The following is a 17,752-nucleotide window of genomic DNA, read 5'->3' as shown; positions in this document are numbered from 1 at the left end:
CTGGATGGCCAGGAACTCACTCTGTAGCTGGCCTAACTGTAGCTTCACACAACCTCCTGACTCAGCCTGCAAGTGCTGGGATTATAGGCAGGGGCCACCACACCTGGATAATGAGTCCTTTTTTTAGGCTACTTCCTTAAGGCCAACATTAGTGACTTACAATACTAGAAGGAAACAGTCCATTCTGTATATTTTTATGTGTGGTAGGGAGGGAAGAAATATGAGTAAGCCTTACGTAACAATGAGCTATAAAACTGTCTTTATAAGACACTTTATAAGGCATGAAAATGATATACTTTCAGCTTACACTAAGCACCATAAAAAAAGTATCTTTAAGGGAAAAAAAAAAGGGCTGGGCATGGCTCAAGGGTAGAGTTTTGAACTCATCATGCACAAAGCCCTATGTTTAACCCTAGTGCATTAGACACATGAGCATCCATGCACACACACACACACACACACACACACACACACACACACACACAGGGTAGGGGTCAGAGAGAGAAGTTAAACATAAAAAGAGGTCAGTGAATCTTATATTGTAGTAACACAACCCAGAACACTTGGTAATAATGTAAATACTAAAGTTGGACACGATAAACACAGGTCATAGCACTCACAATATTATCCATACACACAATGGAAAGTCCATTCCTAGGAGCAGATGCCCACTACAGAATTTATTTCATTTTATTCATGGAAATTATCTCCTCATTTCAAAGCATACACTTCAGAGGTTTTATTTAAAAAACTGTCATACTAGACCAGGAGTGGTAGTAGTGCACACCTTTAGTCCTAGCACTAGGGAGGCCGAGGTAGAGTTCAGTTCGCAGGTTCTATGTTGGGTGGCTCACAACCATCAGGGGGATCTGATGCCTCTGGCCTCCATGAGCACCTGCACTCACATGTACATACCCATACACAGACACAGATGCACGTAAGTTAAAACAAAATCTTTAAAAAAAAAAAAAAGAATAAATTAATTCTGGGCCAATGTGGTGGCTCAGTGGGTAAAGATGCTTAATGTCAAACTTGATGATCTGAATTCAATTCCTAGGACCCACACAGAGGAAGGAAAGCACATGTTCCCACAAGTTGTATACACACACACACACACACACACACACACTACACTTTAATTTCAGAATTGGTACAGCAGGGACTTGCAATGCAAAGCTACTGTCGTTCTGTGAACTTCAGGAGTTTTACTTTAAATCTCCTTTAGTCTTCACCCTCTAAAGGCTCAATGGAATAATAATAACTGCTTCACTTATCCATTAATATAGGACACAGCACAGCTTATCTTGTACTTAAAGCAATGATGGTTCGCAGTGGCCACAGCAGAAGAGAAGAGCTCGAAAGCTACAGAAGCCATAATCAACAAACGGAGGCAAAACTTTGCTGGCAGACTTTCCCCTCATCTAGATCCTCCTAGAGATTTGGAAGGCAGCTCTCTTCTCAGTGCATCACTGAGCCTGTTGTCATGTATCCCGTGATTGATGAAAGGGAAGTGGCTTCCCTTTCTAGATCCTGTGTGGATAAGTTAAAAGAGATCTTTATATGCAAAGATCTCACTGGCAGTATTTTTCCAGCACTATTTACAGAAAGCATCTGTGTTTTAGTGGGGCTTTCCATCTACTGCCACTTTCCCCTCCTGCCATCTGAAAACTGTTACTCCTGAGATTTGTGCTATCATTTTTTGTTGTTTTTCTTTTCTTTCTTTCTTTTTTTTTTCTCTTTTTGTTTTTTTTTTCGAGACAGGTTTCTCTGTGTTGTTTTGGTGCCTGTCCTGGATCTTGCTCTATAGACTAGGCTGGCCTCGAACACACAGAGATCAGCCTGGCTTTGCCTTCCGAGTGCTGGGACTAAAGGCGTGCGCCACTGGCCTCGTGATATCATTTTTGAAATTGAGTCTTGCTATACAGTCCTGACTGGACTGGCACTCATCATAGAGCCCAGAATGATCTCCAACTTGCACGGAGTCCTGGACGATAAGCATGTGCCACCATATCTTGGTTCACTTTAAATTTTTTTTTTCCCCAGAGCTGAGGACTGAACCTAGCACTCTACCACTGAGCTAAATCCCCAACCCCTACTTTAATTTTTTTTTTTCTCCTGGTTTTTCAGGTCAGGGTTTCTCTGTGTAGTCTTAGCTGTCCTGACCAGGCCGGCCTCTAACTCAGAGATCCACCTGCCTCTACCTCCCAGTGCTGAGATTAAAGGAGTGCACTACCACTACTTATCACACACTGAATTTTTAACAGAATGTTCAATTCTAAGAATATTTAATTAATCACAATACTTGGGAGACAGAGGCAGACTGATCTCTAAATTTGAGGCCAGCCTGGTCTACAGTGTAGGTTCCAAAACAGCCAGGGCTACACAGAGAAACCCTGTCTCAAAAAAACAAAACAAACAAGCAAACAAAAAAGAATATTTGATAATAAAGTGAGTAAGAGTCAGGGATAAGTAATTTATCTTCTTTTTTTTTCTTTTTTTCTACACAGCTGTAGACCAACATGACCTTGAATTTGCTGCTGCCTCTGCCTCCCAAGTGCTAGGGTTCAAGATGAAGTGCCGCTTGCTTGCTTGCTCTTTCTTTAAGACTTATTTTGGCTAGGTAGTGCACACCTTTAATCCCAGCATTCAGAAAGCAGAGGCAGGTGGATATCTGTGGCCAGCCTAGTCTACATATCCAGGGCCAGGGCCACATAATAGAGAGCTTGTCTCAAAAAACATTTTTTAAAGATGTATTTATTTTCTTGTATGAGTGTTTTGCCTGCATGTATGCATGTGTACCACAGGGCCACATAATAGAGAGCTTGTCTCAAAAAACATTTTTTAAAGATGTATTTATTTTCTTGTATAAGTGTTTTGCCTGCATGTATGCATGTGTACCACATGCATACCTGGTTGTCTGAAGAGTTCAGAAGAGGGCCTCAGATATCCTGAAACTGGAGTTAGGAATGGTTTTGAGGCACCATGTTGGTGGGTCCTGGGAACTGACCCCAGTCTCTACAAGAGCAATCAGTGCTCTTAACTGGTATGCCATCTCACTCACCCAAGGCCCGCTTTTTAAGATGGTTTACTATATAACCCTGGCTATCCTGGAACTCAATATGTAGACCAGAGTGGCCTAGACTCAAAGAGATCCTCTTACCTCTGCCTCCCTGGTATAAGGCATGCGCCACCACACCCAGCCCAAGCTGGTCTTGAACCTCTGGGTTCAAATGATCTCTCTCTCTTTTTTTTTTCCTTTGGTTTTTCGAGACAGGATTTCTTTGTGTAGTTTTGGTGCCTGTCCTAGATCTTGCCCTGTAGACCAGGCTGGCCTCAAACTCACAGAGATCCGCCTGGCTCTGCCTCCCAAGTGCTGGGATTATAGGCATATGCCACCAAGTATCATGTGTCTGCCTTAATGAGACATTAAGGATTATATCCAATAAGTATATACAATATACACAGTCAAGATTACATTAACGATGTCTAGTCCATTAACATTTGACAGATTCAGACAAAAAACTCCATGAATATATAACAATGTCCAGTCCAGTAACATTTGATAAACTCAGACAAAAAATTTTCATTACTTATCTTATTTAAACTATAATGTCTGCCTTAATGAGGATTAAATGACACTTACAAACACTCAGATAAAGCTGGATAGAGTAAGTTCTGCCTTTACTCTCCTTTATCAGTGGAACTTGTTTTGTCAACTTACACCTTCTCTTTCTTATCGTATACAGATGAACCTAGTCCTCTACTGTATTTTATTTTAAAGCCACTAGCATCTCTGCTCTATTGTTTTGCTCCCAGCATGGAGTAGATTTTGTCCTGTTTGTTGTTTTGAGATGGATTCTCCTGTAGTCCAGGTTAGTGATGAACCAGCCTGCCTCCATCTTAGGGTCAAAAGCCATCTTTTTTTGTTTGTTTGTTTGTTTGCTTGTTTTTTTCTGTTGTTTTTTGAGACAGGGTTTTTCCATGTAGCCTGGCTGTCCTGGAACTCCCTTTGTAAATCAGGCTGAGATCTGCCTGCCTCTGCCTCCTGAATGCTGGGACTGCCCAGCTAAGCCATTTTTTTTTTTTTTATATATATAGTAAAGACAAACTAGGCTCATACCTGTTTATGATTAAACCTATTTCTCAAGAATTGGACTATGCCCCACCTGTAACCTTAACTACAAATGATTCTGTACTGCCTGGTCCAGGAAATGGCAACCATGTCTTTGTTTCAAAAAATTTTTTTTAAGATTTATTTATCTATATATATGAATGCTCTACCTGCATGTAGTGCCTGCATGACAGAAGAGAGCATCAGAGAGAAGAGGGCGTCTGATCCCATTGTAGATGGTTGTAAGCCACCATGTGGTTGCTGGGAATTGAACTCAGGACTTCTGGAAGAGCAGCCAGTGCTCTTAACCGCTGAGCCATCTCTCCAGCCCCTCAAAAAGTTTTTATAATCCTCTTGTAACCCTACCTTTGTTTCGAAAGGTTGTTATTACTACTTGTTGTTATGACTACCTTGTTAGGACCACCTTGCAATCATGCCTTTGCTTCAGGGGGTCATTATGACTAACTTATGTTCTACTCCTCTAACCCTGCCTATTTTGCCAGCCAAATCCCCCATTTGGAAACCCCCTACCCCTGAGCTATAAAAACTTTGTCTTCCTCACATCCAATGTTGACCTCTGGAACCCCACCTTAGGGGGAGGCAGCCCGTGTTACACAAATAAAAAAGCCTGCTTTAATTAATTGCTTGTTTTAATTAATTTGGCCATGATGACTTTGGTTGGTGGCCTTTCTCCTTGAATCTCCGGTATTAACATTAACTTCAAACTTGTTATGTAGTTGAGACTGGCAATCAACTCCTCTTGCCTCCAGTTCACAAGCACAGATAACAGAATTACAACAGATTTGTGTGATGTTGAGACTCAGAGTACTGAGTACTGAGCTACATCCCAAGGCTGTTTTTTTTTCCCTTTCCTTCTTTTTTTTTTGTTTTTTTTGTTTTTTTTGTTTTGTTGTTGTTGTTTTTCGAGACAAGGTTTCTCTGTGTAGTTTTGGTGCCTGTCCTGGATCTCGCTCTGTAAACCAGACTAGCCTCAAACTCACAGAGATCTGCCTGCCTCTGCCTCCCGAGTGCTGGGATTAAACGCGTGTGCTACCACAGCCCGGCCAGCCTGCTTTCTTATACAACTCATGAACACCTGCCTCAGGGTGGCATCCCCAGTGGGCTGGGCCCTCCCACATCAGTCATTAATCAAGAAAATGCTCCACAGACTTTCCTAAAAACCAATCTGATTGAGCATTTTCTCAATTGAAGTTCCTTCTTCCCAGATGACTCTAGATTGTGTCAAGTTGACAAAAAGCAACCTAGCCAGTGTAGAAAAAGACCATTTCTAAGGTTCAGAACCCTAAAAAGCATTGGACTGTTACCATCTTCTTCTTCTCTGGCTTTTCAATGATTAACTCACTTGTGTGTGATGGATTTGTGTGGTATATGTATGTGTACATTTTCATGAGTATATATATCACATGTGGAGCAAGACACATGTCAGGTGTCTTCTCCAGTCTACCTTGTATTTTAAGATAGGATCCCCCCGAGCCTGAAGCACATCAATGGCTAGGTTTGGCTAGCTAGAAAGATTCCAGGGATCCATCCACTTCCACCTTCCAACTACTAAAATTAGAGACACGTGCAACTACACCCAGCTTTCTACATTGATGCTGGGGATCCAAACCCAGGCCCCAGGACTGCACAGCAGGCACTTTACTAACGAAGCCATCTTCCCATGACCATCTTTTCTTCCAGACATGGACTAATGCAGTCGAAGATGGCCTTAAACTTGCTTCACAGGAGAACAGGACATTGAGCCCTGATCCTTCTGCTTCTACCTCCCAAGTGCTGGGATTACAGGCATAAGCCACCAAAGTGATAAGGTACAAACAAGGAGGCATGTTCCTTTCCCTCTTTATTCCCTCTTTTGAAAGTCCCTGTGATGTAGCTTCAGTCCTGTATTAATTACTCACCTTGTTGCTAAGACCAAATACCTAACAAGAACCAATTTTAGGGAGGAGGAATTTATTTTTGTCTAATAGTTCAAGAGTACAGTCCATCATGGTGGCAACATCATGTGCAAGAAGGCAGCCAGTCCCATGGCATCTGCAGTCAGCAGGTAGAGATGGATGGATGTTCTGGCTGAGCTTACTTTCCCCTTTTTATTCAGCCCATGGGATGGTGCTGCCCACATTTCAAAACAAACCTTCCCTCCTCAGCTAAACTACTCAGGAAATACCTTACGGACACTCATAGGTTCATATTTCCAAGCTGATTCTAAATCCTGTCAAGTTGATCACAAAGGTTAACCATCACAGGCCAATAAGATGGCTTGGCAGGAGAGAGCACTTCTGTCAAGTCTGACCACTTGAATTTGATCCCTGGAACCCATATGGTGAACAGGAGAACCCACTCTTGAAAGTTATCTTCTGACCTCTAAATGTGAGCCATGGCTTGTGTGCGCGCGCGCGCGTACACGTGTACACACACACACACACACACACACTCAATAAATGTTTAAAAAGAAAAAATTTTAAAAATAACCTCGCCGGGCGGTGGTGGCGCACGCCTTTAATCCCAGCACTCGGGAGGCAGAGCCAGGAGAATCTCTGTGAGTTCGAGGCCAGCCTGGGCTACCAAGTGAGTTCCAGGAGAGGCGCAAAGCTACACAGAGAAACCCTGTCTCGAAAAACCAAAAATAAATAAATAAATAAATAAATAAATAAAAATAAAGATAACCTCAAGCTCCCTGAAATTTATGGTAAATCTGGAAACTTTCCTGATATTTATGAACCTATTTCTGATTTCTACTTGCCTGTCTTGCTACTTCATTTTTGTTGTTATTGTTTCTTGATTTTTTTTTTTTAAGAATTTTTTCTATTCATTTTACATACCAATCACAGATCCCCCTTTCTTCCCTCCTCCTGCCCCTCCATCCTTCCGCCCCCACAACTGACCCCCCATTCCCTCCTCCAACAAGGTAAGGCCTCCCATGGGGAGTTAGCAGAGCCTGGTACATTCAGTAGAGGCAGGTCCAGGCCCCTCCCCTTGCATCAAGGCTGTGCAAGGTGTCCCACCATAGGTAATGGGCTCCAGAAAACCAGCTCATGCACCAGGGATGGATCCTGATCCTACTGCCAGGGGGGCCCTTAAGCAGATCAAACTACACAACTGTCTCGTTTATGCAGAGGGCCTGTTTTTTGCTTTTTGTTTTTAAATCTTTGTGTGGCCAGGTATGGTAGCATACACATTTAAATCTAGCACATGGGAGGCAGAGGCAGGTGGATCTCTATGAGTTTGAGGCCAAACTGGTCTACATAGTGAGTTCCATGCCAGCCATGACTACATAGTGAGACCCTGTCTCAAAACACACACATATACACAAAACAAAAACAAATATTTGTTTGTGTATGTCTTCACAGGTTTATGTGTATATGTTTGTGTATGTGCATACACATGCCACAGCATGCATGTGAAGATCAGAGGACAACCGTGGGTGTCAATCATCATGTCACCTCAGACCTTATTTCAGACAGGGTCTCTTCTTGTTGGCTACTGTTTACATCAGGCTAGCTGGCCCAACAGCTTGTAGGGATTTCTTCTCACCTCCTCCATCTCATTACAGGAGCACCGTGATTACACACTAACACTTGGTTCTGTGAAGACTCGGGTCCTCCCACTCTACCAGCAAGCACTTTACCCACCAGGCCATCTGCCCAGCCCTCTCTTGCAAATTTTTCCTTTTTCTCCCTACCTTCTCCCAAATAGAGGTACTTCCAAAGGTTCAATCCTGTTGCTTGAATTCTCTTGTCCATACTTAGTTTGGATATGAACTATTTATCCTCAGTGGTCCCTGTGTGAGGGCTTGCTCCTAAGCTGCTGCTGTTATTTTGAAAAAGTTCTAGAAATCTATGGAGGTGAATCTAGCTGGAGGAACTGGGTAGCTGAGGGCTGTTCCTCAGAGGCACCTTGTCCCTGGCCCCTTCCTGCCTTTTCCTGTAGATCACAAGTGTAGAAGCTACCCCCTCCACCCCCCACCTACTCCCTTGAGGCTGTGTTTACCACGGTACAGCATAGACTGCAGTCCTAAAGTTTGGAAACTACAAAGGAAGTAAGCCCTTCCTCTCTTAGGTTGCTTCCGCCTGGTGTTTGGTCACAGCAATGATGGATTGAACAACCGTAACGCTCTTCCTCAACTGTTTCTCACACTCAAAACATCTTCACTTTCACTCGTAACTGATAAACACCACTGCTTTTATTGCAGAATAATAGTAGGGTTTTCTACACTTGTTCTTCCTTGATTTTGAGGGTTACCTTACTTCTCTGGCTGCTTGAGGCAGTTCAATTCTGAGGTACTTGGCTTGATATGAGGAGACAGACAAGCTAAGACACACACTAGTGTTGTTCAAGGATATTCTGGGATTTGGAGATGTTTCCGACTACTCTTTACTTTTTTCCTCAAAGGGTCCTGGTATATCCATCCTGTTATGCACATCAGAAAAAAAGTTCAAAAAGTAGTATGTCTGAAATGCCTAGTAGGCAAGACTTTTTAACTAGGACTCCATTCAAGAATAGACAGATGGGACCACATGAAACTTTAAAGCTTCTCTACAGCAAAGGGAACAGTTAACTGAGTGAAGGTACAGCCTACAGAATGGGAGAAAATATTTGCTAGATATACATCTGACAGATGGTTAATATCCAGAATACACAAAGAACTAAAAAAACTAAAGAAGAAATTTTTTAAAAAATTAAAAGAAAAAGTAATTAGCCAGGTGGCACTGATGCACGCCTTTAATCCTAGCTCTTGGCAGGCAGAGCCAGGCAGATCTCTGTGAGTTCGAGGCCAGCCTGGTCTACAGATCGAGATCCAAGACAGGCACCAAAACTACACAGAGAAACCCTGTCTCGAAAAAACAAAACAAAACAAAACAAAAAACAAAAGTAATCAGCTGGGCATTTGGGAGGCAGAGGCAAGAGGATCTCTGTGAGTTCAAGGCCAGCCAGGTCTACAGAGCGAGTTCCAGGATAGTCAGGGCTACACAGAGACCTTGCATCAAAAACAAAAATAAATAAATAAATAAATATTAAAAAACACAATCAGTAGAGGGATAATGAATAGATTGTTCTCAGATGAAATGCAAATAGCCAATAAACATATTGAAAAGTATTCAATATCATTAGCCATCAGAGGAGCATAAATCAAAATTATACTCAAATTTTGTCTCACACCAGTCAGAATGTCAGTCATTAGGAAAACAAGTAACAGGGACAAGGGAGATGGCTGAGTGGCTAAGAGTCCTTACTATGCAAGCATGAGGACCTCAGTTCAAATCCCCAACCCAATGTAAAACGGTGGACACAGCCACATTGCCTGTGATGCCAGCGCTGGAAGAGATGGAAACAGGAGGATAATCGGGGTTTGATGGTTGCTAGCCTAGCTCCAGGTTTACAGACCCTACATTAAGGAACTATAGTACTGAGTGATACAAAAGACACACTCACACAGTGAGGGGAGGGGCAGTGAGAATGACGCTGAGAAGCCAGGTATTGTGGCACACACCTTCGATTCCAGCACTCAGGAAGCAAGGGCAGGCAGATCTCTGAGTGTGAGGCCAGCCTGATCTACAAAATGAGTTCCAGGACAGCCAGGGCTACACTAGAAACCTGTCTAAAAAAAAACTTCAAAACAACAACAACAACAAAAAACCCTGCTATATACACTATATATATACTGCCGATGTGAATGTAAACTAGGCCACCCTGGGATATATGAGACTTTGTCTCAGGGGAAAAAAAAAAAAAAAGAGGTGGGGGAGAGGGAAGTGGAGACAAGAAAAAGAAAAAAGGAAAGGAAAGAAAAGAAAGAGGCAGCTTTGCTTTCTTTCAAAGTTTATAAGTTACAGTTTAGAAGATTAAAAAATACTGATGCTGGGTATGGTGGCACTCACCTATAATGCCAATTACTTGAGAGGCTGAAACAGGAGGATCACTTTAGGCCACGAGTTTTAGGCCAGCGTAGGCAATGTGGGGAAACCCTACATGAACATACACCCCCCAAAAAAACTGTTATCAGATTTGGGTAGAACTGGGACATGGAGGCCAGACTGGCTTCAAACATATTATACAGCAAAGAATGACCGTGAATTTCTGATCCTCCTGCCTTTACCTCCCTCCCAAGTGCTAGGACTATAGGTACACACCACTATACCCACTTTATGGGGTGTTTGGGTTGGAACCTCATACATGGTAGGCAAGCATGTTACAGACCTACATCTTCAGCCCAGTACTAGCATTTTGAAACATAGTAGCTACCAGAGAATATAAAAACTCAACCTCTGCCTAAGGGTGTTTCTCCAGTGGTAGAAGGCACCCGTAACATGCACGAAGCCCAGCATGGTTATACACACCTATAAGTAAAGACCACCTTCCCAATCACAAAAATAAACATCATAGGACAATATTTGTTTGCTAAAATGTTTCTTTGCTTTCCTTAAACCACAACTGTTGAGAATACTAGAGTGTGCATGACAAGCTGAAGGTGTGTTAAATAATAAATGCATAGCCAGAAACATGAATAAATCAGTATTTCAATACCAACCAGATGGCAAACACTGGGTTCTTTTAGCTTGTAAGTTTACTGCTCCTTACAAGTTGGCATTTGTGTTGCTGTTTAGTAAAATACTAATGGGAGAAAATCAGAACTCTTTCTTCATCTCCAGGAGCAAGGGGTATGTGTGTGTGTGTGTGTGTGTGTGTGTGTGTGTGTGTGTGTGTGTGTGTGCCTGCCCTTGTCTGTTTTCTCTACAGAACCAGACATTTCAGAATTGAACTGCTCTTAAGTACTCAGAGAATTAAAGTAACCTTCAAAATCAAGAACTCTGCGAGTTCAAGGCCAGATTGGTCTACATAACAAGTTCCAGGACAGCCAGAGCTACATAATACAGAGACTCTTGTCTCAAAAATCCAAAAACCAGGGGCTGTAGAGATGGCTTAGTGGTTAAGAGCACTGACTGCTCTTCCAGAGGACCAGGGTTCAATCCCCAGCACCCACATGGCAGCTCATAACTGTCTGTTAACTCCAGTTCCAGGGGACCCTCACACAGACATACACACAGGCAAAACACCAATGCACATAAAATAAGAATAAATCAATTACTTTAAAAAAAAATCCAAAAACCAAACCAAAATCAAGAATGGGGTATGGTGGTATATGCCTTTAATCACAGAACTCAAAGGTGGATCTCTGCAAATTCACAGAGTTCCATGCCAGCCAGAACTACGTATAAGACTCTGTCTCAAAAAAAAAAAAAAAAAAGAAAAGAAAAGAAAAAAGGCTTAGTAGTGGTGCACGCCTTTGATCCCAGCACTCAGGAGGCAGAGGCAGGTGGATCTCTGAGTTCGAGGCTACTCTGGTCTACAAAGTGAGTTCCAGGACAGACAGCTGCTTTATAGAGAAACTCTATACTTACATATACTACCTTAGCATATCTTCAACTCCATAAGACAGGTATTATTTCTTTTGCTTTTTAATTTTTAAAATTATACTTATGTATTTACTGGAGGGGGAGTATATGTGCATGCCACGTTTGCTTATTAATTTTTTAAAATTACAATTATGTATTTATTGGAGGGGCAGCACATGTACATGCCACAGTTCATGTGTGCATATATTAAAGGACAATTTGCAGGAGTTGATTTTCTCCTTTTATCATGGAAATCCCAGAGATGAAACTCAGGCTGTAAGGCTTAATACCAAGCACCTTTACTGGCTGAGCCATCTTACCAGCCCCAAAATAAGTACTATTTCAATCTCCATTTTTGCAGATAAAGAAATGGAAACAGAGTCAAGTGATTTGACCCATGTTAGAACATTTATAGTGGCAGTTGAGATTCAAATACAGACAGTGAATCCCTGGATTCTCTTTCTATTATGCAAACGCAAACACACACACACACACACACAGCATGCATAAATTTCTTCTTTCACACAACAAATACCTAACGCATTCTCTCTAGGTAACAGCTGTGCTAGACACTGATGAAATGGAACAAACACAGGAAAAGCAGAGAAGGCCCACTGGTGTGAGTCTGCAGTCTGAGCTCCTTAGAACTTCTGCAGAGCCAGTTACTTCTGTAGAGCAGACTTCAGAGCTACACAAGGGGCAGTCTAACGTATGCAGGGAACAGAACTAAGGAAGGCCTCTTGTTAAGGATATCTGCAGGATCTTAAATTCCAAAACTGAATTATTTTAGAAGAATACACCTAAGTCTACACTCTTCAAGATCTACCTGCCTCTACCTCCTGAGTGCCGGGACAGGGTTTAAGGCATGTGACAGCAGAGCTGGCCACCATCCCAACCCCCCCCCCCTTTTTTTTCTCTTTTTCTTCTCTAGGGCAGCTGAAGGTCGTTAAGTAGCCTGTGTAACTTGTATCTGAAGTCAAATATTTCTTTTCATTGTCACTGATGTTCCATTTACCCTGACCTTTAAGGTTCTATAATCATGGGTACTTTATAATCAAAACTAAAATCTAACTTCCACTCAGCCATACACTATAGCTATTAGATCATGGGTTGGCAAACTTTCTGTTTGGGGTCAGACAGTAATTATAACACAATAGGGCTCTGAGGCCTTGTGGTCTCTAGCAACTGCTCAGCTTAGCCACTGTAGCACAAAGCAACCATCAAAAATAAATTAACGTCACCACTGTGGTCTTTGGGTATCCACCACACTCTTTTTTCACTGTCTGCCTTCTTGACCAATCATGCTGTAAAACCCATACTCGCTGCTCACACAGATGGATTACAGGAGGGCAGCAGCTACCTGAACAGATGTTTCAGGAGCAATCTTAGTCTTTATTAACAACTGGTGGGTCCTCTGTAGCCCATCTATTGCTGGCATCCCCTCAAATGTTACCTCTTCAATACTCAGGCACAGAAAACGAGAAATTAGGGGATAGAAAAAACCTAAGAGACAGGCTAAAAATAACAGGCATGGGTTTTCACTAGCCTGTTTCCTCATGAGATGAGTTAAATTGTTTTGATAATAAAAACATGAGTTAAAACCATCTTACAGCACAGCTGCATATAGATTTAAAGTTCATTATATTCCATGTATAACCCAGCTGTGTTTTGCTTCATAAATATTTTAGGCCTTCTTTTCATAAACTTGTTAGCAGAGAACAGAAAGCACTGTATACAATTCTTTCAAATATACATAAATAATGAAGAAATGCCTCATAAATGATTGCTTATAAAAAAAGAAATAGATTTGGTGGCTCAATTCTGTGATCCCAGCACTGGGGAAGTGGAGGCAAGAGGATCCAGAGTTCAAAGTCATCCATGGCTACACAGCAAGACTTGAGGTCAGCCTGACTAAAAAAAATCAGGAGCTAGAGCCTAAGTATGAAGTCCTTGGTTCACTGGAGACACACCCTCACAGGATTCCATTCCCCCAATGGTTACCTCTTCAAGAGTAAAGAAACAAGCCAGGCGGTGGTGGTGGTGGTGGCGGTGGCGGTGGCGGCGGCGGCGGCGGCGGCGGCGGCGGCGGCGGCGGCGGCGGCGCACGCCTTTGATCCCAGCACTCGGGAGGCAGAGCCAGGCGGATCTCTGTGAGTTCGAGGCCAGCCTGGGCTACCAAGTGAGTTCCAGGAAAAGGCGCAAAGCTACACAGAGAAACCCTGTCTCGGAAAAAAAAAAGTGTGTGTGTGTGTGTGTATATATATATATATATATATATACACACACACACACACACACACATATCAAGAGTAAAGAAACAAATACAAGAAACCAGGACATAGAAAACTAAGAAGTATGGTAAAAATAAATGAGAGTTTTCATGATTTGATCTCCTATGGGTCCTTACTCTGTGCTTCTTGATTAAAATAGTGCTTTTTCTTTTTCTTTTCTTTCTTTCTTTTTTTTCTTTTTGGTTTTTTGAGACAGGGTTTCTCTGTGAAACAGTTCTGGCTGTCCTGGAACTCACTCTGTGGACCAGGCTGGCCTCAAACTCACAGAGATCCGAGTTCAAGGCCAGCCTGGTCTACAAAGCTGTGGTGGTATTATGTTCCCCAAAATATTGTACACCCTAATAAACTTTTCTGGGGTCAGAGACAGAACAGCCACTAGATACAAAGGCTAGAAAATGGTGGCACTCACACCTTTAATCCTAGCACTCCAGAGGTAGAAATCCCTCTGGATCTCTGTGAGTTCAAGGCCACATTGGAAACGGCCAGGCATGGTGACACACGCCTTTAATCCCAGAAAGCGAGACTTTAATCCCAGGGAGTGGTGGTAGAAAGCAGAAAGGCGTGAGGACCAGAAACTAGAAGCTTTTTGCTGGTTAAGCTTCAGGCTTTCGAGCAGCAGTTCAGCTGAGAGCCATTGGGATGAGGACACAGAAGCTTCCAGTCTGAGGAATCAAGACCAGCTGAGAAGTTGGCCAGGTGAGGTTAGCTGTGGCTTGTTCTGTCTCTCTGATCTTCCAGCATTTACCCCAATACCTGCCCCAGGTTTGTTTTTATTAACAAGACTGTTTAAGATTCATGCTACACAAAGCGAGTTCCAGGACAGGCTCCAAAGCTACAGAGAAACCCTATCTCAAAAACAAAAACAAAAACAAAAAACACAAACAAAAAACAAACAAACTCACAGAGATCCACCTGTCTCTGCCTCCCAAGTGCTGGGATTAAAGGCGTGCACCACCACCGCCCAGCTAACAGATTTTTTGTTTTCGAGGAAGGTATTTTAATTAATTAATTATTATTATGTATAGTGTTCTGTCTGTCTGTATTTATTTATTTATTTATTTATTTATTTATTTATTTATTTATTTATTTATTTATTTATTATGTATAGTGTTCTGTCTGGAAGCATGTCTGCACACCAGAAGAAGGCACCAGATCTCATTATAGATGGTTTTGAGCCACCATGTGGTTGCTAGGAATTGAACTCAGGACCTCTGGAAGAGCAGCTAGTGCTCTTAACCTCTGAGCCATCTCTCCAGCCCTATATTTTAATTTTTTTTGCATTTATTTATTTATCTATTGTGTGTGTGTGTGTACATACATGCACATGTGCTGACTTCCCATGGCATGTGTATGGACATTAAAGGACAACTTGTGGGAATCAGTTCTCTCCTTCTGTCATGTGGGGCCCAGGGATCAAAGACTGTTAGGCTTGCTAGCAAGGCCTTTACTACTGAGCTATCTCAATAGCCCAGGAGATTTTTTTCTTGTTAAGATTTTGGGCCGGGTGGTGGTGGCAATGACTTTAATCCCAGCAGGTGGATCTCTGTAAATTTAAGGCCAGCCTGGTCTACAAAGTGAGTTCCAAGATAGTCAAGGCTACACAGAGAAACCCTTCTCAAAAAATCAAAAGGAAAAAAAAAAAAAAGATTTTGAAGATAGGGACCAAAGAGATGGCTCAGCAGTTTAGCACCCATGTTACTCTTCCAGTGGGCCAGAGTTTGGTTAGTAGCACCCACATGGTGGTTCACAACCAGAGGTAACTCCAGTTTCTAGGGACCCGATGTCCTCTCTGACCTCCACAGACACCAGGTATACACACGGGGCGCATACATATAATGTAGGCAAAACATACACATAAAATAAAATAAATCTAAAAAGAAAAGGATCTTTAACAGAATGAAGGGTATCTATCTCAGCCTCTGAATCATATCATGTTTAACTGGAAAACATTACAAGTATTCCTATTAAAGTCAGGAATAAGACAAAGATGCCAAAAGTCATTTGTTTTGTTTTGTTTTGGTTTTGGTTTTTTGGTTTTTTTTGTGACAGGGTTTCTCTGTGTAGCTTTGTACCTTTCCTGGAACTCACTCTGTAGCCCAGGCTGGCCTCGAACTCACAGAGATCAGCCTGCCTCTGCCTCCTGAGTGCTGGGATTAAAGGCATGTGCCACCACCGCCCAGCCAAAAGTCATTATTTTAAAAATGTTCAGGAAGTCTAAATCAATACACTTTGCTAAGAAAAACATTATTAAAGTATGGAAGTCGAAAATAAATGTATCATTATTCACATATGATCAGCAAGCTGAAAAACCAAAGCAAGTCAACTTTAAAAACTATTATATGGGGTTGGAGAGATGGTTCAGAGGTTAAGAGTACTGGCTGCTCTTCCAGAGGTCCTGAGTTCAATTCCCAGCCCCCACATAGCGACTCACAATCTGATGCCCTCTTTTGTTCTGCAGGCATACAGGCAAACAAAGAACCTGTATACATTAAAAAAAAAAAAAAAAGTCTAGTCAGACAGTGGTAGTGTATGTCTTTAATCTCAGCACTTGGGAAGCAGAAGCAGGTAGATCTTTGTGAGTTCAAGGCCAGCCTGGGCTACAGATCAAGTTCTTGGACAGCTAAGGCTACACAAAGAAACCCTGTCTTGAAAAACTAAACAACAAAAAAATCTATTACAAAACTTAGATTCAGTAAACTAGCTACATGAAAAAAATTCAACATTTAAAACAAAATCAGGCCGGGACTGGAAGAGTACATGCTAAGAATATGTGCTGTTGCAGAGGACTAGAGTCTGATTCACAGCGCTCACATTAGGAAGCTCACAGGGGATTTAACACCATCTTCTGGCTTTCAAGGCACAAATCCACACATGGACAACATGAATACACATAATAAACAAACAAATATATATATATATAGAATGTCAGGGCATAGTACAACATGCTTCTTACCACAGTACTGAGAAGGCAGGTCTCTATAGATTCAAGGTCAGCCTGGTCTATGCAGTGATACTCTGTTCCCAACCACCCCACAAAGAGAGAGAGAAAAAAAAAACAAACATGCAAGCCAGGCTCGGTGGCACATGCCTATAATTCAGCACTTGGAAGGAAGAAGCAGTAAGATCAGAAGTTTAATGTCATCCTCAGGTACGTAGGGAGTTTGAGGATAGCCTAGGCTATATAAGACTCTATCAGACAAAACAAAAGAAGTAAAAATAAAAATTGTATTTTAAAAGCTATTAACTGTGCCTAAATTCGTCTACAAATGCAATCTCAATATGGCAAGAGCCAGTTTTTAGAAATTAGTTCTAAAATTCACATAAAAAATAAGGGAGCTGGAAAAGTAGCTCAATGGTAGAGCATTTGTTTAGCATGTACAAGGACCTGTGATAAAGGCCCAATACTCCTCCAAAAATAAAAAAAAAAAGGAAAGGAAGGAAGGAAGGAAGAAATGAAAGACCAAGAAAATTCTAAAAAAGGTCAAAAGAGATAAATTAACCAAATGTCAAAGCCGCGTGATTAAATTATTATAACAATGTGTACTGGTATATGAATAGATAGACTAATGACTCAAAACGAAGTCCAGAAGGAGACCAAATCACACTGTATAGGAAAATTTAACACAGAAAGATGGTGACAATTTTAATCAATGGGGAAAATATCAAATATATAATAAATTTTGGACCAAGCTTGGTGATACAGACCTGTAATCCCAGCTACTTGGAGACTGAGATTAAGAGGATTCAAAGTTCAAGGTCTCCTTAGGCTACATAGTGAGTTCAGTGGCAAGGCCTTGCCTAGCATGAGAGGCCCTAGTCCAATTTCCAATACTGTAACAAATACACACACAAGTGTTAGTGGTACAACCGAGTAGCCATCTAGAAAAGTGAATATAATACTATTTAATGTAAATTAATAAAGACTACAAGATTTAAAA

The 17,752-nt window shown here is 41.7% G+C and overlaps 1 protein-coding gene across 2 annotated transcripts in view; it reads right to left on the bottom strand.

The window, feature by feature from the left end:
* Tesk2 (testis associated actin remodelling kinase 2) overlaps positions 1 to 17,752 on the bottom strand; it is a 104,287-nt gene that overhangs the window by 51,694 nt on the left and 34,841 nt on the right. The gene's annotated exons all lie outside the window — the stretch shown is intronic.

This window comes from Peromyscus eremicus, chromosome 2 (assembly GCF_949786415.1).
Source record: "Peromyscus eremicus chromosome 2, PerEre_H2_v1, whole genome shotgun sequence".
In the NCBI taxonomy this organism is placed as follows: Eukaryota; Metazoa; Chordata; class Mammalia; order Rodentia; family Cricetidae; genus Peromyscus; species Peromyscus eremicus.
The sequence above is the reverse complement of the archived record's forward strand: the minus strand, read 5'-3'. Positions and strand labels throughout refer to the sequence as shown.